We start from the raw sequence: 21853 nt of genomic DNA, 5'->3' as shown, positions 1-21853 counted from the left end.
TTGGTTTTTTGCACTCCAAGTCACATCTCCAGTGACATTGTATGCCATTTCTAAATGATTCTAGAAAATTCTTGTGCACCACCTACAGCTGCCCCGGAAGAAATAGCTGTCCCCACACAGGTGTTCACTGCTTCCTCGGAAGGTGTGTGGCCACGGTATCTTCCTTTCTAATGAAAAGGCTGCCATAATGGGTTAGGCCCACAGGGGCTCTGCCCTACTGTACTGGAATTCCCAGAGAGAAAAATCTCTACCTTAATTACCATCATCATCAGCTGCCAGAGAGGTGTGGCTGCTAATTGATTCCAAGACAGTCTTTTGTATTGATGTAGAACTGTTGGGATTTTTTTTTAAATAAACAAATCGATCTGGACTAAGTAAATCCTTTTGGAGAAATGAAGATCTTTGTAGGAATCTCCCTTTATTAATCTTGTGTCATTAGTGCTAGTCTCGGGTCCTGATGTTTGAAGTTGGTCATAAAGAAGTAACATGGTGGTTTTTCTTGGCCTTTTGGGGACAAGCGGTGAGTAAGTAATGTCCTCATGTCCCCTTCAGCTCTGGTGTGCTGCCTTTCCATTTGGTAGCACCAGATTCCTTTATTTGGTTTGGTTTTCATTCCCTCCTTCTGTCTTGGAATGGTTGAACTCTATTCTGAAATATATTTTTGAGATAGTATTTAAAAGCAAACACCCTGCCTTTCTTGAAACCACAGAAACTGCTTGTGAAACAGCCGATAGGGCAAGCTGCCAAGCCCAGGCTGTTCAAACCAATCCCTTCATGACAAAATGTCAAACACTGATGTTAAACCTTCATTGTGATTGTGGTATGAGGATTTTTCTCAATAATAAACATTTAGGAACTGAAATCCCAGTTTCACATTCAGAATGCTTATATTAGAAAATTCTTATGGTGAATAAACCACTGTATAAAAGCTTTGTGTTGCTAATCTAGTATCTGCTACACAGGAAGGGTTTTAAACCAAATCCTCTTCACCCTCACCTACTTTTTCTTTCTTTTTTGTTTTTTAATTCCAGGAAGTGCTTTTCTTTTAAGGTGACCAAGCTTCTCATCAGCTTATGCCATTTTAAGATAGAAGACCTAGCTTCAGAATTGGGTCTTCATCCCCGCCCCCCCAGAGGACTTGGGCCTTAGACTTTATCCCCAGGTCCTGCATTTTGTTAGATGGCATCCTCTATATAAATCCTCTATGTCTAGGGAATTCTTTCTAACACACCAGGAAGAATTTCTTCCCTGCTATCTTCTTAAGAGCTAACCACCATTGACTTGGTGAGCGAGAGCGTGATTAGAAACTGGCATCAGTGTGAACTGAGCCCGGCACTGGCTAAATGAGGATTAAGAAAGGAGGCCAACTTTGACAACCAGCAGATGAGCAATGCAAGGGAAAATGTAAATTTGCCTCCCTGGTGATAGCCATTACTGAGATAGGGCTTCTCGAGTCTAGTAACCTCTCTAGATCTTTCCCTGGAGAACCCTCTGAGGTTCCTGTGGCTGAGGACTTCTTCTGGCTGTAGTTCCATGAGCAAGAACCCCGAGTTTGTGCTTGCTTAAACTCTTCCCATATCTTCTTTGTTTTTTATTGGATCCCTCTGTGTTTTCCAGAAGGGGGAAGAGAAGTAATTGCTTCTTCAGTGTAGGTCCTGCTTCGGCCTTTGTTCCCACGGTGGACGCAGTGGTTGGACACCCCCGTCCTAGGACGCCCAGAATTGTGATAGATTCCCTGCATAACGTTCCACACTGCCAGGAAGTGAGGTCTGTGATCTCCCTTAACCCATGGATCTTCTGAAAACAAACGCAGACCTCCAGGAAATGGAGAAATGTGCGGACTGTAGTTTCAATTCCTGAACTTGGTCCCACATTGGATTGTGTGATTTGTGCTTATCTCACTGGATTATCAGGTCCTTTGAAGGCTGGGCTGTGTTTTGTCCTTTCTGGATCCCTTTCTCCTCCAGAGCCTGTGAGAGTGCTTTACACATAGTCAACTCTGAATTATTTGTGACACAAAAATCAGAAGACTAATTATATAAAGTGTCATTCTCCATATTATAGCTGCCCTTGGGAAGTATGTCCATAGGGATTGTAAATTAAACCCCTGCCTCTACCCAGCTTTTTGCCAAGTCTCAACTAATGCTAATGACTAGAAAGACCAAACTTTTTCAGGATGAGAGGATGAGGGTGGAATTTACATATGAGTGTATTATGTAAGAACGCAGAGAGGAGAGCACAGGTGTGAACCAGCGGCTGCCCCAGGTGGGGACAGAGCCAGGAAACCAAGCCCTCTGGTTTTGATGAGTTCTCTGCTTGCAACCCTGCTAAGCAGCTCTGGTTCCGTTGTTGCCTCTGGTTAAATTGACCTCATCCTTGCTTTACAATGGGTGAGCAGAGGTACACTTGAGTGTTGGGAATTTTGTCCAGAGTTGGCAAGATCATGTGGTCTGTGTCAGGAGGCTGGAGTTATTTATAGTGGAGAAAAGCTCAGGAACATGGCACAGGAAGAACTGATTTCACACCACCTAAGCGCCTGGGGATGGCGAGGGCCCAGCTTTTTCTTTGAACGTCTCAGGGGAAAACATTTGCACTTCTGAGTTGACCAAGATGTGGGGCAACCAGGGATCATGTTTTTCAGGACCATTGTGGGTGGAGTGGAGTCAGAGTGGGAAAGATGACCAGTCTCTCTTTGATTCTCTGCACTGATGGTCTTCAGTGGAGGCCTCTTTGGGACTTGGGCTGTAAAAGCTCCACCTGCCTTTTGAATCTCCTGTTTTGAAGAATGCACTAGCTGGATAGGGTGGTGGAAGTGGGGACCTGTTAGACTGGTCGGCTTGTACTTGCCTCCCTTCCCAGGCCTCCCTCATGGGCCCCTGCCCCCACTCTGGGCAGGGAGACTGAAACTGCTGCTCACTGGGCTTTGCCAGCTCAGTTTCTCCTCATGGATTACCTGCCTGTGGCAGGCAGGCAGGCAGCACCCCACCCAGGAGCCCACAGAGGAGCCAGGCTGCTGTGGGAATCACAGTGCGGGCGGGACAGGTGCCAGGCATTCGCTATGCAGCTCACCCCCCTGGGGCTGTGCCTGCTCCAGGTGCCCCACCAGAGCCCCGAGCCAGGAGCCTGCTGGAAGTAGATGACTGCGCCCTTCCTTGCTCCATGGAGTCATAGCCATGCTAATTTAGAGACGCTGGGGGTGAGCAGGTGCTCTCTTAGATGCCTGGTGGTGCACTGGTTAAGTGCTCGGGTGCTAATCAGAATGTTAGTGGCTCCGACTCTCCATGGGAGAAAGCTGTGGCAGTTGGCTTATGGAAAGGTCACCGCCTTGGAAACTTGATGAGAGAGCAGTTCTGCTCCGTCGCCTGGGCTCCAGTGATGGCAGTGGGTTTACTTGGCTTTGCTTTTTTGGGTGAAACAGTGAGAAGTTTGTAAATGGTGAAGAGGTTCCATCGAGGGAGCACACACCCTCCCTGTGGGCACAGAGTTCAGGGTCGTAATGTTTCTAATTTCTCAGGCATTCTGCTGTTTAGTCGCTTCATATTCGGAGTTGTCACCTAGGTTACCATTCCTTTTTCAGCCCTAGGAGAGGAGATTTTCCAGTGTGGGAGTGTGTCCAGGCCTGTTTGGTGAGGTTAAATACAGAGCTGGACTTTTCAGCAGGCAAAGCAATGTTAGCCAAGGCCAGGAAATGGTCCTCAGACATGCAAACAATCCCCACTTCCTGCAGCCACTATCTCCCTGGCATAGGCCTGGGAGGCTGGGAGCATAGAGTCCTTCACTGCTCCCCAGGACAGACAGATAGACTGTCAGTGCTCCTCTCCAACCACTCACTTGACAGGCTGGGAAGTAGGTCCCAAGAGTGTAAATGACTTGCTCAAGGTTGTATAACTTGTTTGGGCAGAGTTGGGTCTGGACTAGATAGATCTCTCATGGGACCATTGTGCCATACCCCCATTGCTTCCACTTCAGAGACAGGCCTGCTGCTGAGAAAGCCTGTATGGGGGCCACCTGCCAGACCTCAGGCACAGGGGACACTGGGAAAGGACAAGTGGAAGGGCAGCAGGCCTCAGCTCCAAACCCGGATATGAGTTCTGAAAGGCTGCCAGGACTGCATCCACAGAGACACCAGCAGGCCCTCGGGAGTGTATTTACAGCAGTGGTCCCGGCATCCTCGCCCTGGCCAGGTTGGTGGTTCGCTTGGAACAGGGCTGTGCTGAGAGCTGTTGGATAAGGTCACTCAGGAAGAATCCAGGGAGGAAGACCCAACTTTGTGACTATCAACTTGAAATCCGAAAGCATTTCCTCCAAACATATTAGTGCCAGATTCCCTGGTGGTGTGGTGCAGTGGTTAAAGTGCTGAGGTGCTAACCAGGTCAGCAGTTCAAGCCCATTACTCCGATGATTGCTGGCATTCTGCTTCTGGAAGCCCTGCGAGGCGTCCTACTGTGTTCTGTGGGGAGGAGGGTTAAGAGTCAAAATGAACTATGACAGCAATTGGTTTCTTTGGTTCTCTTCAATACTCATCACTTTTTGAACACTGAAGACTCAGAGATAACCTGAGTCCTAAAATTTTCCCTCCCAGTCCTGTGCGTGGTGAATGAGACAGCTGCCGAAGGAAGATACAGCAGGGAGAGAAAGGGGGCTGCCTGGGAGCTCCTGAGGGACCCCCAGGACCCTGTGAGGTTAGAGGGCTGGGGAGGAGGGATGCTGGAGGCTGGGTGCAGCACAGAGCTGGAAGTTTACTTGCTACGTTTGGGGATGGGTGGCTGTTGAGTGGGGCAGGAAGGAGGGAAGCAGGAACTGCAATTGTAGGAAAAATCCAAAAGCCATTGGAGTCGTACTCAACTCGATGGCACCTAACAACAACAACATGCGAGTTTAGCTTGAAAATCAGTTTCTTTATGTTTGATGATTTATTTATATGCCCTTGATTTGCTTTTGACTTGAAGTGATCCTGTATATAAAGAACAAAACACTAGCGGGTCTTGTGCCATTTCATGATCTGGCTTTGACTCTGTGCGCTTGTGCTCATAGCGACCCTGTGAGCAGCAGTTCTGAGCCTTGTCCTCTCCTGTGCCCTATTCTCTGTCGTGCTCAAGCCTGTTACGTTTGTCCCCGTCCCTCTGTCCATCTTGTTGAAGGTCTTGTTTTTCTCCAAGGACTGGTTCCCACCTCCTGAAAATTTGCCCTAAGCAAGACAGAGTTTCACAGTTCTTGCCTCTAAAGAAGACTCCAATTGCTTCTTAGATAGAATATGATATAAATGTAGATAGACACACACGTACAACTCAACTTCCATGGTTTACAGTATATTCTTTAAACGGGTGATGTGGCAACAGAGATGAGTGCTGCCCTTTTCTGCCTCCCGTGCAGAGCGGAGGGACAGGGTGGCCAGTGAGCAGGCCCGTGTGGAGGACAGCAGCCTGCCTTAGGTTGTAGTCTTGGGTGGGAGGCTCTTGGAGTGATGGAGGAGCATGTGGCTGGGGACACTGCGCCACTTCTTCAGTCCCAGGGACCACTTTCCCTTTTCTGGCGAATGACTCACAGGCCATTACTGCCACCAGAGGCTCTGCAGGCTTTGCGAGGCAGCCAGCTCCTGGTAGTGGTTGGTGAGAAAGAGGAAGTACCCAGTGGCCATCCCTCCCACCTCTTCTGACAAAACATTTCTGCCGCTAAACAGCACCTCTCTGTGGCAGCCGTGGTCTCTGCCATGGAAAGGAGGGGGCCTTCCTCTTCCTGGGGGAGGAGCCATCCTCTGGGGCCTCTGCTCTGCCCCTGGTCACAGACTCATTGTACAGCACAGCCAATGAAATTCCCCTTCGCTTCCAACGCTGCAGACCTTCACTTCAGCGAAGCAGACAGGATCCTGCTCCGACTCGGGTTCAGGTCACCAAAGGCAGAGGGGGTGGAAACTGGCCGGTGCTCTGCTCAACTGGGGGACACTTCAAGGGACCTTGTTACCCTTCTGACTAGAGCCCATTGCCACAGACAGCTGAGCTCTTCCCAATCCTGCCAGGGATTGAGTTCTGTTCCCGTGCTTGTCCAGCTTTTACCGTTTCCCTTCCTGTCTTTTCCCAGAGTTCGTAAAGCTGCCCACCTCTTGTTGTGTTCCAGTTCTGATAGGAATATCATTCAGAGTTCTCTGCAGGAGACCAGCCCACTTCTGCCCGCTGGTTTCCCCATCTTTCCCCAGATTCCTCTGGGCAGCTTCTGGGCTCCTTATTGTCCAGACATTGGGGTGCTCCTGCAGCGTGACCCTCGCTGTTTCTCTCCCTCTTTTAGGGGCGGGGCTTGAAAGAGAATCATAATCTTCCCTTCCTCCTCCTCTGCCTCCCCCCCCACCCGTGCCAAGCAAACTGGAGTGACCAGCTCAGAGCAGGACCCAGGCCGCCTCCCTGCTCTGCATGACAGCAGTGATCTGGAGGAAGATTAATGGATTCGTGAGTATGTGAGGTCGGGAGCACACTGCCAGCTCGGGCTCCTGGCCTTGTGGAGGTGTGGCAGGTGTGGGCTCCTTCTGGCGTTAGTGGACACCAGGGAGGTAGGGACCCAGCTAGGTGTGTGTCTGCCCGGGCCCACCCTGCTCGCTGCTGCTCAGGGAGATGGAAGGCGCTCTGAACACCCCCTGCTCGTCAGAAAAGCTGGGTGGGTGGCTCGGAGAGTTTATTCTTGGAATCTCTTGCAGCACAATATCCCTGTTTTCCCGTAAGCCAGGTTCTTTGGTTCTAGGTTCTTTCATTACTAACTTAATACGAGCCTGTTTGTTTAGGATTGTGTATCTTCTCTGACCTCAGCAAGACTAGTGGTGGGAAGAAGTTCAGAACGTGGCGTCTGCTCCTTTGCTTAGGAGAAGGAGCAGAGGTTGTCAGCACGTGGCTCACATGTTTCCCCTTTTGTCTGGTGAGGGAAGGGGCACCAGCTTAGCCCTTCTGGTGACCTCTCCGGCCAAGGGAACAACACCAGTTGGAAACCCCCCTCTTGCTGGTGAGGCGAAAGGCCCACAGCAGACACCAGGCCTCGGCTTGCTGAGTGGGGAGGGTTGCTTATGTAGGAGCTGAGACAAACAGTTTTTCGGTGGAACCCAGGACAAAGAGTCTTAATTTCGCAAAGCCAGGACCACCCTCTGCCTCACAGCTCTCAGGGCCTAGACTACCTGGAGCCAGGCTCAGGTGCTGACCACCTCCCCCCGTCCTTCCTGTGTCTTGTGGCTAGTGACTGTCATTGTCATAGTGACTGTCAGGAAGGATAACCCTGGCCTGGTCCCCAGACTCTCAACCGCCTGAGCCCCTCTTGCCCTGGAGCTGTCTTACAGGCAGTTCTGACATTGGTTAGGCTAAGATGTGGCCTGAGAAATTCAGTCTTGTTAGCTTGACTTCGAATTGAGAGTTTAGGCCTCTGAAAACTGGACCTTTAAACAAACAGCTCTCTTTCAGCCTAGGCACACATTTCTTAGGGGACTAGAAAGATTTTGCTTAGGTGTTCATTTAATTTGGGGCCTCTAGGGGGCCTTATATTGCCCACCCCCATAACTCTTTGCTGTTGAGTCAATTCCAACTCATAGTGACTCATGCCCACCCTAAACAAAACCAAACCCCAACATTAACCTTTCATACAAAAGCATTGGAAAAATTGAGCATGTCTCAAGGTCATTTGACCGTAAGTGGTATTTGGCATAGTTAGCTGGTTTGGCATTTGGTGAGAGATTTCTGCTTTATATTTGAGCAAAAGGCTTCTTGGCGGGAGGCCTCTATGCTGCTTTCTCAGAGCTCACTCTGTGCACCAGGTTTGCCCCTTTCTCTCCCTGTTGGGTTCTTTTAATCCTCTTGTCTAGAAACAAGTAGAGCAGGACGTGTGGCCCAGCACACATGACCTTGGTATCTCTTCATGGGATGACTGGCATCAGTGTTAGATACTGCAGTCACTTGACATGGCAGAGCTGTTGGGTTAGATGCCAGGAGGAAGCCTGGGCCAGCCAAGGAAGGGACATGGGGAGTCTGCCTCCTTCGTGAGGATCAGAGAGAAAAAGTTGACCCTCCTGAGCTCGCTCTTTCCACTGTGAGAAGATAGATGAACTGTTTTGTCCCTTTTGCCACTGCCTTGATCATTCCAGAATTGCTAGTTCTGTCGTGTCATTTCTCTTTCCCTTGTATCTCAGATCCCATCTGTAGGAGCCCAGGACATGGCAGCTGTCATGACACAGATGCTGGTTTATGGGATACAAACCCAAACACCAAAAATCCCATCTTTGTAAGCAGTGATCTGTTGTGTTGTGTGAGGGACAGCTAGCTGGTGATGGGAGCCTGGCTACCACTTCTGGCTGCTGAGTCTCTAAGCCATCCATTTCAGTCACTACCACACACTCCCACCCTCCATCCCCCACCGATGGGATCACAATTCCCTTGAGAAGTGCATAGGAATTAGGGAAGAGAGTAAGCGAAATACTGGTCACATTTCCCAGTGACTGTGACTTCCAAGTTTCTAGGTCTTTATATCTAGAAAGTCTTGATATGATTGCCAACATTGTGTATTGCAGGAGCTGTGATGTGTACTCTAGCTTTTCCTCCAGTAGGATAGGTATGTTTAAAGTGCTTTTTTATCAGAATAGAGTGGCCTTTTAGGAAAAGCATAAGACGGTTGAGCTGCTGGAGCCCTTTCTGGTTCTGTTACAAGCCCAAGTCCAAGATTGAACCATGAAAGTGGATGTCTGGAACTTGACCTTCAACTCTAGCACTCCCCTTAGGTCAGGTAGAAAAGAGCTCTGTTTTTTCAAGATGCATAACCTCTGTGATGAACAATGGGCGAAGACACTCAAGCCCCTGGCATATCTTTTGGCAACCTACAGAATAATGTTAGAAAAGCATGTGTATGAAAATTAGAGTGATGATACCAAGCTTGTGGTATTTGGTGAACACCAGACATTGTTCTAAGGGTTTGGGCTGGTGTTCAGTATTTGGTCATTTCTGAGTTTACACTTTGTGTTTTCATAGCTTGTTAGGGACTCCTTTAAGTTCTTTGGCCTTTTGGCCTTGTTAGTTGCATGGACTAGAGTGAGCAACAGAATGGTCAGCAGTGGCTTTGTGCTGCCCAAGCTCCGTTCTTGGAGCAGTATCCTGGGTGGTTTGTGGTGCGTTTTTTCCTCTTAATCTTCAGGTGCGTGTTTGAGCACCATGCCTATTGGTAGTTAGCACTGCCAGTATGAATTTGGAGGTGGAGAGCTAAAGACTTGGCCGCTTGCCCCCTTCAGAATAAGCCAGAATTCTCTTGTCTGCAGTTCATGTCACAGTAGCCAAAACTGCCCCATTTCCTCCCCAAAGCCACCTGTTAAATGGTAGTTCTGGTTCCTCAGGGCTTCCACCAGCACACCAGCACATCAGAGTCCCTCTCCCAGGCTCAGATCACAGTGGTGACAAAGCTCAGAGCCTCCAGTCTGAACCCAGAACCTCTGTTGCTGGGAGGTAAGCTGACCCTTCTCTGAGCCCTACCATTTACCTGGAAACCAGTGCATTCAGCTTGTCTTCTCTGGGCTCTGAAAAGATAAACTGATTAGAAAAGGTATTTTTAAACAAGCACTTGTCACAGGAGGGGGCCGTCGTTAAGCCAAATGCACAGGCAGTGAAGGCATCCTGGAGGAGAACTAGCGTTGATGCCAGCAAGTGAGCAAAGTGTCAGGAGGCATGTCATCATAGGCCCAAAGTCATGAGCGTACTCTTTCTCACTTTACAACCTGTAGTTTTCCCCTGACACCTGACAGGTGAAATTTCCTTCATATATCTAGCAAGCTAGCCAGAGTACCTGGCCAGGCCATAGCCACTTAGGAACAGGCACCAGCAGCCTCTGCCCTCGGCCAGGGTTGAGACTGCAGAGGCCCTGCCTTGCTTCGGTTACTTTCAAGCTAGAGACAGTTTTAGAGCACCTTTGCCCCTAACTGAAAGATGTTCTACTTGGTTTCTCTAATCAGCCCTTCCAGAAGCCAGTCCTCATTAAAAAAATCCCCTTCCTCCAGCCTCAACCCTCTTTCCATCTGGGACCTTTCCCCACCCTCTGCCCTGCCCAGCCATAAGCTCCAAGCACAGCAGATGCCCAAGTCTTTAATCACCAGCACTTTGAAGCCTCCCTCTCTTGTTTCACATTCTGTTTCAAGGCCTCAGCCATGACCCGAAAGTTAGTTGCCCCCAGTTTCTGTGGCCCTTGGTACATGGAGCACAAAGAGATGTTCCTGCTTCCCAAGTAGGAATTTGGAATTCATGTTTCTTCCTGGCCCGTAGTCTGGATCATAAGTCCGCTACTTAAGATACGGTGGTAAGTCCTTGATGGGCTAAGTCCTTGAGTGTTTTTATGGGAAAATAGTGCCATTGTAGAATAATGCTATTTGTAAATTACAGATCACACACATATATACACACAATAACACTTTATTATTCTTTAGGTAGAAGTTGATGATGCTATTGGTTTTCTAGTTAACAGTTTATGCACAGGTTGTTTGTGACACTGGTTGCAGTCCCCTCAATGTGCCAGCATTATTCTTTCCTCCCAGGCTTTCCTGTTCACATCCACCCATCTTTCCTGCCTTCTGATCTTTGCTGCTTTTGGGCAAATAATGCCCTTTTGGCCCCATATATGATTGATTGCCCTAAAGTGTACCTTCCTTTCACTTTATAAGCCTGTCTATTGTTTAGCTATAATCTGATCTCCAAGAGTAGGTCAGTTTCAAGTTTGGAGGTTATCTAAGAGCCATGGTCAAGGGGGTTTTATGAGGCTCTAAGACTAGTAAGGTATGTCTTATTTAGGAATTTGCCTTTTGTTCTACCTGATGCTGGTCAGACTTGCGTATCGTGGTGGCCGGGCAACATCTAGTTCTTCTGGTCTCAGGCTAGTGGAGGCTGTGGTTCACAAATTAGGCCTTCAGACTGATTATTTCCTTGAGTCTTTGGTTTTCATCACTCATTTTTTGCTTCAGAGAAGAAGAGACTAATTGTGTCTTAGATAGCTGCTGGCTTTAACACCCCAGCCACAACTCACCAATGGAGGATTGGAATGTGGTCTTTATGGATTGTATTAGGTCAGTTGTCCTTCATGGCCGTAGAGGCTATGGTCATAAGCTTTCAATTCAGTGACTTAGGCCTGCAAAGTAATTGGTTATGACTAAGTTTTCATGATTGTGCCCGTGTGTTCTGTTGTGTACATGACTGCAGTGTGTATGAATTTGTACATAGACATGTCTGCTGCCAAACTCAGCTGTATTTGTGGGTGTACTCCCTGGGCCATCCTGCAACTGTTCAACAGGCACTTGATGTAGTGTTAATTCTGTTGCAGGACTGCATGTATGATATTAATTGCCAGTGTTGCCTGGTACTGTCACTCTTGCATCTTTGCCTTGGTTATTTTGTGCTGACTGCCCCTGTATTAGGGAGCTCTGGTGGCCTAGTGATAAGGAGCTACACTGTCAACCTGAAGGCACACAGTTCAAATCCACCAGTTGCTGCACAGGAGAAAGATGGGCAGTCAACTCCCATACGATTTACTGCCTCTGAAAACCCACAGGAGGGTCAGCTGTGGGTTGGTTCCACCTTGATGGTATTCAACATGGCCCCTGTATTAGCGAGCTTTGGTGGTGTAGTTTGTAGGGAGTTAGACTGCTGACCCAAAGGTGGCACCTCTGGTGGTTCAAATCCACCAGTGGCTGCTGCAGATTTACAGCCTCTGAAAACTTGCTGGGTGGTCAGCTGTGAGTCATTTCTGACTTGGTGGCATTTAGACAGAGAACACCTCTGTATTAAGGCACCTTGGTGGAACAGTGGTTAAAGTATTTAGTTGTCTGTCAAGTCACCAGTTCACCCTTCCCTGCTGCTTTGCAAGAAAAAGATGTGGTTCACTTCCATGAAGAATCACTCACTCACGCATCCTGTCAAGTTGGAATTGCCTCAGAGCTGCCCCTCCATGAGTTTTCAAAGGCTCACCAGAGGAGATTGGCTGTCTTTCTCCCACGGAGCAGCTGATGGATTTGAACTGGCAGAGGGGCCCCGCTGTTTGGGTTAGCAGGTTCTCTGTGGACTAACCCCAGAGCCGCCTTCCGGGAGGAATGCAGCCGCGGTGAATTCATGGTGCTGCCACTTTGTTCTACAGGGTCCCTTTGGGTTCGCCTTGACTCCAGGGTAGCGAGTGAGTTTCCTCAGGTTACTCCTTGTTATTCTTAAACTGGGAGTTTGGTGGTTTTTTTTTTAAGTTCCTTTCTCCCCCCCCCCCCCCCGTTCCTCCCCTTTTGTGATTTGAGTGAAAGTTACAAATTAGACTGGTTTTTACATCTAGCATTCATGTACATTTTGTTTTATAACATTAATTGCACTTAATTAATGTGGTAATTATGATGTCTGATCATCTCCTGGTTTTATATTGGCGTTCCCATCCCGCACCTTGACAAGTGTCTGTTATCGTTCCCTCCCCGCCCTCCGGTCCCATCCTGAGCTGGGCACGGTTTGACTCGTGTGCCACATCTGCTTTGTGGAAGTGTCCTTCCACCTTTGCAGTCTGAGCAGCATCTGTCACACCAGGGAGCTGCCTTCCTGGAGGCCTTGACATCAGGAAATGACAAAAGGAAGCACATACTGCACACAACACATGCGTGTGCACGCCCACCGCACCCAGAAAGTTGTCTGCACAGCTGTGTTGTGATTGTTCTGAGGGAGAGGTGTGCTGGGCTCTCTGCTCCGTCCGACTGACCTGTGGTCGCTTCGTCTGACTGACCTGTGGTTCGGTTGCACCTCCTCCCACACTCAGTGCCCACCCGTGTGGCTTCTCAGTTAGCGGCCGCGTAAGGAAGCCGCCACCTCAGCTTCTTAGCAGGAGCAGCCTGCATAAGTTTTACTGTGGAAACAGCAACCAGTTGCATTTTTAATGGCCACTGAAATGAAGCAGCTGCACTGCTGCCTGGCCAGGTGGGGACAGTTTGGGACAAAGGTGACAGTGACAGCCTTGGGTGGATTCTGTCACTTTTGCTTGAGGCCTGACCCCTGGCCCTGGTGACTTCTGGGACAAGCAAACTTTGCCCAGTGGTTGTAGGTGGCCCTTTCTTCCTCCTCCACCAGTGATCTTCACCCTCTGTAACTGGAGGACGAGGATGGCAGCACTTTTCCCACTTGGAGAGGAAGATGTGGCAGAAGGAGCAGGGTCTTGGTCCTGCCCAGGTGTGGAGCCGTCGCTCCTTTTGAGGGAACAGCAGAGGGAAGGGCAGAGCCAAAGGCTTATGTGCACCCAGGTAGAAAGGCTGTTGCATAAACGCTGAGAGAGGGATTTTTTTTTAACGATCTCGTGCTTTTTTACTTTGTGTTGGCAAGAACCCCGGGAGGAGATGGGAGATTCTGGGGAGGAGATGATTATGCTGGGTGAGTCAACCGAGCTCCCCAGCTGCCGTTTTTAGTTCCTTTGCTTTTCTGTACCAGGAGGCATTTGGGGGTTGACGGGGGTGATTAGGAGAAAGAATGAAGATGTATGCAGAAGGCCAAGAGGCAGGTGTGTAAGGGTGAAATATGGGGGGGGGGTACCCTAAGGTCGTCGACAGGGGCTTGTGGGTTGGTTTGTTTTGGTTTTTTTCCCCAGACAGGAAATACTAAAGCAAAGTTCTAGGTGTAGGCAATGGTAAATAAGTGTTTCCTACGACTCAAACACAGGTCACTATCACTTCCTCTACGCAGTAGTGCTCAGAGCAGCTTGGGGTTGCTTTGCATGGTCACATCAAGACAGTAGTTTAGATGGCACAGCAGTGGAAGGAGTGAATGTTGAGAGGCAGAGAGGGCCTGGCTGTTGTCACAGGCAACAGGAGGTTCAGAGACGAGGGTTCCCCTTCTGTGATGAAAGGAAGGCTTAGGCATGGCCTTGCAAGCGGATGCCCTGCTGGTCACCATCGTGCCTGCATGCCAACACTGCCTCAGTTCCCCTTGGTTCACCCTTCCCTTGCACTTTGTGTCAGGAGAAAACACCTACTCCTTGCCACCTGGGAAAACATGTTCCTGCAGTTACTTTCTGTAGCTGCCATCAGTCCTTTGGAGGAGAGTCCTGAGACCCACTGTCCCCCTTGGCTGTTTGCAGGGCACACTGGTGTGGATTATATATGGGCCTGTCATGAAGATGCCCGACACGTTTTCTCACTTATTTGTACATGTGTATTACTTCAGTGCCTCCCTGCATGTGTCTGCTGTGGCAGAAGTGACTCTGGCTCTCAAGGTCACTCCCTCCCTTTGTAGTTTAGTAGGAAGGACAGACAGCTGTTCATAAACAACCCACCTCCAAGGGCGAGGAGTGCCTGAAAAGGGGAAATGGGCCCTGTGGCAACAGGCTTCAGTCTTCTTTCCTGTCTTCCCCTTAAGAAATAAAGGCCTCTGTTGCCTGAGAGGGGAAAGCTTTAAGGATCAAAGAGTTGTGCTGCTTTTACTCGCCAAGTATCTTACCATGTGTCAGCTGGGTGCCTGGCGCTGCTGGGGACCGAGGGCACATGAAGGTGAATGAGACACTGTGCCTGACCTTTCTGAGCTTGAGAGAGTTAAGGCACAGGGACACTGAGTCAAAAGTGATAAACAGGTATAGATAAAGTGCCTAGTTAAGAGTCCAGGAAAGGGAGCAGTTACTCCCAGCTAGAGCATGCTCTTGGAACAAATGGATTTGGGAGGCATTGTAGCCAGTGGAATACTCACTTTTTTTGGGTGGGGGGAGTGTCTCAGTAGCCCTTCATTCATAGTTCTAGTCTAGTTCCTGTCCAGCAACCACTGAGGCAGAACTGGAGTTTGACCCCAGGGTATCTGCCTCCACAGGGTCCACCCTTTACAATCAACCACCCCACTTAGAGTTCCGCAGTAACTCATGCTGAAGTGAGCCAACACTGTACCCAGCTGGGTGTAGTAGCTCAGAATCCAGAGAATGTACTAAAAACATCTAATTAGTCAAAGATTAGGAAGTTGAGGGGGACCCAGGCACCTCACCTCCACTGGCTAGTACCCACTGGTTCCTCACAGCCCTCTGTAAAGTGAGCCAACCCTTTCTGCTGCATCCTGCCTTCTGCCTACCCCCACCCCCACCCCATCCTCCAGAGCCCTGGGCTGCTGGCAGGCTGGCTCTCCTGTGATGTGGAGGAACTTGTTGGTTTCCATGGTTACAGTAACTCACTGGTACGGGAGGAGCCGAATGGAGTGGAAGGCTGGCAATGTGCGCTTCCCCCAGCCCTTGGCACCATGTGGTACTGGTATGTTGACAGTTGCTCTAGCCTTTTCTGGGAGGAAGGAGTTAAGGACTGGCCAGGAAGGGAAGGGTCCAGGCAGGACCCGGTGGGACCTCATCACCGCACTTTGAGCCACAGCAGAAGAGCCCTGGCTGCCACCTCCTTTACTCACTGCTCTCAGCAGAAACACTTTTCTGTTAGGAAACAGCCTCTGCCTGACAGCCCCGCCATAGCAGACATCTGACTTGGCCTGTTTCAAAGGGAATGCCGGGTTGTGGGGCCCTACTGCGCCTTGTAGGCCAGTGCTTTCAGGCAGCAGCTCTTGAAAGGTTGTTCCTAACTGAACTTGGAGAGAGAAATCCTGGGAAACACCATTAAGTCCTTTCAGTGCACCAGGCGCTATGTCCACAAGATCTCAAGTTTTCTCACACAGTCCTTAACACTAATCCTGTGAAATGGGTGCGCTTACTGTCCCATCATCTGAATGAGGGAACGGAGACTTTGAGAAGTCAAGTAATCCTAGTAAGCAGCAAAGGCAGGACCCAGACCTCCTCTCATAAAGTAAGCAGACCGGCACTCTAAAACCCTCTGGACAGTTCTTTTAAGTTTCTTGAGGGCAGGAACCAGAACTTGGCTGCTGTCCTCGCCAGAGGTTTGGTGGCGTCCGCAGACCAGGTGAGCGAGTGGATTCTCAGGGGTAAAATGTGGAGCTTTCCGAACTCTGGTTGCTCAGTAGATGCTACCAACTTGGGTCAAGTGGCCGGCGTCTCAGGTGGCTCTGAAGACAGGACAGAGGGGTAAGGTGGAGGTGACCATCTGTTCTGATCTCTCTCCCCAGACAGGCTGGGGCTTCTCCTGTGGCTGCTTGGAGATCAGTGGGCTCTTCTCTGCAGTGCTGGTCTTCCTGCCCTCGGACGAGGTGCGTGGGCCTGTTGGCAACAAGGCAGGAGCGAGCCACTCTGTTTTTTGACGCTCTGCTTAAGTTGCCATCTCTGTTGGTTTTCTCTGTCAGGAAGGCACTGAAAGGCACCAGAAAAGGGAGCAGCCCTTCAGTAGCTTCATTCTGCCCCAGGCTCTTTCCTGCAGCAGAGGGCATTATGGACCTTCCCTGGGTAGAGTCATCTCAGGTTATTTGGGTAGGGGGTCTGCACCAGCTTCTCCCTGGTAAATAACTCATTGTAGCCTTATAAGCACTTACTTTCCTGAGCTACTTCTGGTTTACTGGGTTTGAGCAGTTGAAAGTGATCATTGTTTAGGATGCAAAGCTGTGAGGAAGGCTCTGGATGCAGACAAGGAGAAAGGGCTGGAAAGTAGAGCAGTTTGTACAGGCTGATTCCATGAGTTTCTCTCCTCCTTCCCAGAGTCTCCGTGTGGGGTCAGGACCTGGGCCTTCCTCACTTTGCAGAACCCTACACTACCTTTCACAAGCAGGATTTAGTAAACAGTCTTCGAGCTCCTTGCAGAACCCTGGGACCTAGGAGGGTGAACCCTTGGACTCTGACTGCCAGTGAGGGAAGCAGCAGTTAGACCTAGATGGACATGGGTTTCAGAATCAGACACCCTCTTCTGCTGAGCTCAGGGTCTTACCACTTCGGGGTATTCTTGGAGAAGGAGAGGCTGATTGATACAGAAGCACTTGGGTAAGATACCCACCACAGGCCTTAACCAAATTCTGTCATTCCTGTTGTCTCCTGCCCTTTCCTGAATATGCAGTCTCCCACCTTCTTCCAGGCTGTGGAGGAGGAGCCTGGGGCTCAACCTTCTTTTGGGGGAAATGAGGGCAAATGATGTGAAGTGCAATGGCGGAACAGCAGAGGGCCCAGCTCAGGGCAGAGGACTTGGGCTCCAGTCGGTGTCAGTGCTTAGAGGCTGTGGGCCCTAGAGCAAGACTCCTAACTTCTGAGCTTCAGTTTTCCTTCTGTCAGGTGTGGACACTGCCAGACCCTCAAGTCTGTGATGTGGGTAAAATGAGAAGGAAGTGGCACTGCCGGGTGTTTGGTGACTCAGGGGCCAGCCAGAGTGGCCTCCCAGACGCGTGTGCCTGGGTGCCTTGGGTCACTCTTGAGAGCAAGCGCTGCAGCCACCGCGTGTGAGAGCTTCAAAGAGTAACTGCGTGGGGAAGAGCCTGATCTAAAATCCTGGGGTGAAGGAGAGCGATCCGAGGACCAGGAGAAAGGCTGGGACAGATGAGGCTTCTCCTGACAGGAGCTGACGCCCAGGCCACAGGGGCAGAGCCGGAGGAGGATGTGGGGAGCAGGGATGGCCGTCCTGCAGCCCCCACGCCCCCCACGTGCATGGAGACCTGGAGGTGGGCGGGAAGCTCAGTGAAGATGCCCAGAATCGGGCTGGAAGCGATTCAGTGGGACAGTTGGCTTTCCTCAGCTTTTGGACGAGATTTAGGATTGAACAGCTCTTTCTCTGTCAGAGTTCTTTATCTAGAACTCCAGAGGCGCAGGGGGCGGGGGGGCGCTCTGAATTCCCTGAGATTCTGTCTCAGGTACTTGGTGTGTCATACGCAGTAGGGACGTGTTTCTGCAGTGAAATCTTGTGGAAGTGGGAGGCCCATTCGCCACTGCTGGGGTGCTGGTTTCTGTGTAACTCCTCCAACCCCTTTCATTCTTGAGTCGGGGGTTGCTGGCCTGGGTCACTGTGGGTCCCACTTTGCCTGCCCAGCCCTGTCTATGCCCAGGTCCCACCTGGCACAGGTGTGCTAAGGCCGGCCCGCCGGCAGTGAGTCTTGCACCCTTCACCAGCTGCTGCCCAGTAAAGCACCTTGGGGCGGGTGGGGCAGCCCACTTCCGGGGAGGGGGAGGGGAGAAGGAAGTTGCTCTAAACCCGCCTCTTTCTCTCTGGGTCCCTTCCTTCCTGCTCTGTTTTCCCTCCTGCCTTTTTCTTTTCCCCACCTTGCTCCTAGTCAGTACCCTGGGACCGACTGCACTAACTTCCTGGCCACCTGGCCCCTGGCTGCAAGGTGAAGCCACCAGGCTTTGTCCCTTTGGCTCTTCTTGCCAAATCCAGTCTGTCTCTGTCTCTGTCTGTCTCTCTCTCTCTGCTAGTGGTGGTTTCGGTTGCGACACAGTCCAGGTTCCCAGGCAGGAGCCGCTCGACCTGGCTGCTTCGCTCCTTTTCAGTGAGGAGGTGGTGGAAGGTGTCGCCGGCTGCGGCTGAGTAAGGGTGGCTGGCGGAGCCGCGGCCCCCGCCCTGGGCCTGCCTCTTCCCGGCCCCTGTACTTTGCCCTCGCTGCCCGACAGGTTCTGCTGTGGGCGCTGCTGCATGGAAGCCGCTGGTAGCCCTTGTCCCTTCCTCAAGCCGGGTATGTTTTCCCCTCTTCACTCTGGGGTGTCCCCTGCCGTCCACTCTGCCCTCGCTCTTGGAGTGTACATCTTACAGGAGTCGCTTGGTGGAGCCAGGCAGGAGCAGAGTTCGAGGCCACTCTCTCTTGATGGCCAGGAGGCCTTGCCTAGGAAAAGAGGACCAGGAGAGTAGACCAGCAGACGCCACAGCCTGTTGGGGACTGCGGGAGACAGTGCCAGTGCGGGTGGAACATGGTCCTGCAACCACCCCCCAGGCTATTCCCAGGGGAACTGCTCTCCACAGATAGCAAGCTTAGTCTGCCTCTGGCCATGGAGAACCTCCCTCTTGCCTCTGGCAGCTGGGCCCCTGTCCAGCCCAGGGAGGCCCTTTCAGGCCAACCTGGGTGCAGAACCCCACAGGTGAGCCTCTCGAAGGAAGGCTGCTGATACAAGCCTCCAGCGTAGGGAGGGGGCCCTGCCTACCTGAGTCAGCACCCGCTGGGGTGGAGGCCCTTCCGGAGGCACCTGGCAGTGAGCCTCGGTCAGGTAGGGCTCCCGGGAAAGAGCCCCAGTGGGACCCACTGATCTAGTCTTACCTTAGAACTACTTGGTCTGTCATCTGTTCAAATACTTCTTCCTAAGGTGACCTGGGACCCCCTCCTCCTTATTCTTTCTGGTTTTAACCTGAGAGCTATGAGACCTGCTCTCCACAGACTCCCCAAGACTGCCTCTGGGACCGGCCAGGGGCATATCAGCCAGGTCATTGAGAAGGATGTTTGTCTCCCAAGTTCTGTCCTGACCTGAGCAAGTGGGATGAGATGGGGGAGTGAGCTCTCCCTAGATCCTGTTGAGTTGGTCATGAAGTGTGGTAGTCCTCAGCCCCCTACCCTGTTGGCTGAATGGGCCTGGCCAGAACCATCTAAGGCCACTCTGTAACAACCACCCCATTCCCTTGCCTCCACTTCATCCTTCGGGAAGCAGCTGGGTGAAGTTGTCAGTCTCTGGGCTGTGGCCCAAGACACATTTTCTGTTGAAGGCTTTTCTGTCTTCTCCTAAGCTCTCCTCACACTATCCCACAGGCTTCCTTGGGGAAAACAACACCCAAGAGGCAAAGGGGTGGCAAAAGAAACATGCAGCATGTTGTATCTAGAGAGCTATGTGACTCGGTCGTGAGGGGACTCAGGAATGGGGTCCCCGAGCTCATGGCAGTGTGTTCTGCTGCTTCCAGTCCCGTTCATTGTCCTGGATGTCCAGTATGAGTCCGGCCCTAAATGGTACCTCTGTCTGCGTTCCCGGCTCCCCTTCTCACTCTCTTCTGAAGTGTGGAAGGACGAGGGCAGGCCAGCACAGAGGACTGTTGATAGGTGCTCAGCCTGGGGAGGAAGGTGCCCCGTGTGAGCTTTGGTTCAGCTCATGGTTGAGCTTGGGTCCTGAAGGGTGTTCACAGTGGGGACTGATAGTTTTGGTACTGGCAGTAGTGTGATATTTGAGGACTACAAGTAATAATAATTTTCAACTTTAGTAATTTTTTTTCCAGCATTGGATAAAGGATTTTTTATGTGTTCTCTCATCTAGTGAGGTAAAGTGGGGAGTTTTCTCACTGTTTTGCAAATAAGGAAACAAAAGCTTAGCCAGTTTGCATGACTAACCAAAGCATTCTAAGGAGGGAACTAGGACTTTAACCAAGTTCTTTTAGAGCTTCATCTTGGCTACCTCCTGGCACAGATGTGTGGAACACCCACACTGGTCATCTTTTGGGTGGCTTCCTTCTCTGTGTGTAATAATCCCACCTCCTTCTGATAGATAGTGTTGATAATATTAAATTAAGATGTGCTAAGTAAGTGGCAGATTCAGGTTTGAACCTTGGCAGCTTGTCTCTGGCGTCTAATCTCTCAGCCACTACCAACCTTCCCTAAGGAGGAGGGTAAATGATGGAGCCTCTCTGTAGTTACTAGTGAAGTCCATCGTGCAACTGAGTCTGGTCTGGATGTTTTCTTACCTTATGCAACTAAGACTAGCCTCCAGAGATGGAAGTACCATTAGGGATGGCAGAGCTCTGGATGGGCAGCACCTGCCCAGACCTGGCTGCAGACGGGCAGAGGGTCCAAACCTTCAGATGGATACAAAATCCCTATTCCCGATTTTGAGGGTCTGGAGATTGCCAATCACCTATTGCCTTAACCCAGAGAAAAGACAGTGACAAGAAACGTAAGCAGGAAAGTAGAGTTCACTAAGGATGGGACTTGAATTGGTGCAGTGGTTTTCCATTTCTTCCGGCCCTTGGACCGATGGCAGAGGAGGCAGCTTGACAGCACACCCAGACGAGATAGACCGAGAGGAGATAGGCCATGGGGACTGAGCAGAAGAGGGTGTGGAATACCTTTCAGTAGACTGTGAACCAAATGTAGAGGCAGCTGGGCCTAGAAATGCTCTTCTTTCCAAGGTGTGTGGACCCTGTATTCCTTTTGGAGGGGGGAAAACTACTTGTTTAGTAAATAAGGTTTATGAACCAGTCAGGCTTAAATGAGCAGCTCTAGTGTGTTGAGAAGAAAGCTCTATACCTGGAGTAGAGAAGTAAAGGCTTTGGAGAGACTTCAGGTAGATCTGCAGGCTGGCAAAGGCAAGAACAGGCAATGGTCAGATTTTTCTTTGGATTTCAGAAACCTCTTCCTTCAAAGTTCATTGCATGGTTGGGATCTTTGTTCCCTTCAAAAGTCTCAAAACGTACACATCTATACATCTAGCTAGCAGCTGCTATGCAAAGGGAGGGAATGAACTAAACAAAAGTTTATCAGCAGCATTCCACAGTAGCCAAAAGGTAGGAAAAACCCAAGTGTCTGTCATCAGATGAGTGGTAAACTGTGGTGGTGGTGGTGGTATGGACCATTGAGTTGGAACCAGCTCATCACTGACCCTCCAGTGGGTTTTCAAAGCCGTAAATCGCCCGGGAGGAGATTGCCTGTCTTTCTTCGTGGAGGTGCTGGTGAGTTAAAACCACTATTTCTGGGTTGGCAGCATGACTCCTTACCATTAAGCTACCAGAAGTCCCTAAATAAAATGTACATGCAATGAAGTTATATAGCCATCCAGAAAAGTGACGTTCTGATGCATGGATATCCCCTTTGAAAACATTAGTTGAGTGAAATAAGACACAGAATGGCAGTGTATGATTCCATTTCCATAAAATATCTAGAATAGGCACTTGCATAGAAACAAAATTTCGTAGTAGTGAGAGGAGGATAGGGAGAATTAGGGGGTTACAGCTTGGGTTTAGGCACCGATTCAAGCTCACAGCCGCACTGTATTTAACATACCGAAACTTGCCAGAGCCTACACCATCCTCACAATCTCCACC

At 50.4% G+C, this 21853-nt stretch overlaps 1 protein-coding gene across 3 annotated transcripts in view; it reads left to right on the top strand.

Annotated features, from left to right (window-relative positions):
* MARK2 (MAP/microtubule affinity-regulating kinase 2) overlaps positions 1–21853 on the top strand; it is a 66443-nt gene that overhangs the window by 22247 nt on the left and 22343 nt on the right. The window contains exon 1 of one of the 3 annotated variants that reach the window (XM_006901511.1): positions 18250–18518. The exons of the other annotated variants lie outside the window; for them this stretch is intronic. The gene's annotated coding sequence lies outside the window, so the exon portion shown is untranslated. Of the gene's footprint in view, positions 1–18249; positions 18519–21853 lie in introns of those variants that run through there. 3 annotated transcript variants of the gene reach the window in all.

The sequence above is a fragment of the Elephantulus edwardii genome, unplaced genomic scaffold, assembly GCF_000299155.1.
Source record: "Elephantulus edwardii isolate Elephantulus edwardi_28Jun2011 unplaced genomic scaffold, EleEdw1.0 scaffold00328, whole genome shotgun sequence".
NCBI classification, from domain to species: Eukaryota; Metazoa; Chordata; class Mammalia; order Macroscelidea; family Macroscelididae; genus Elephantulus; species Elephantulus edwardii.
The sequence above is the reverse complement of the archived record's forward strand: the minus strand, read 5'-3'. Positions and strand labels throughout refer to the sequence as shown.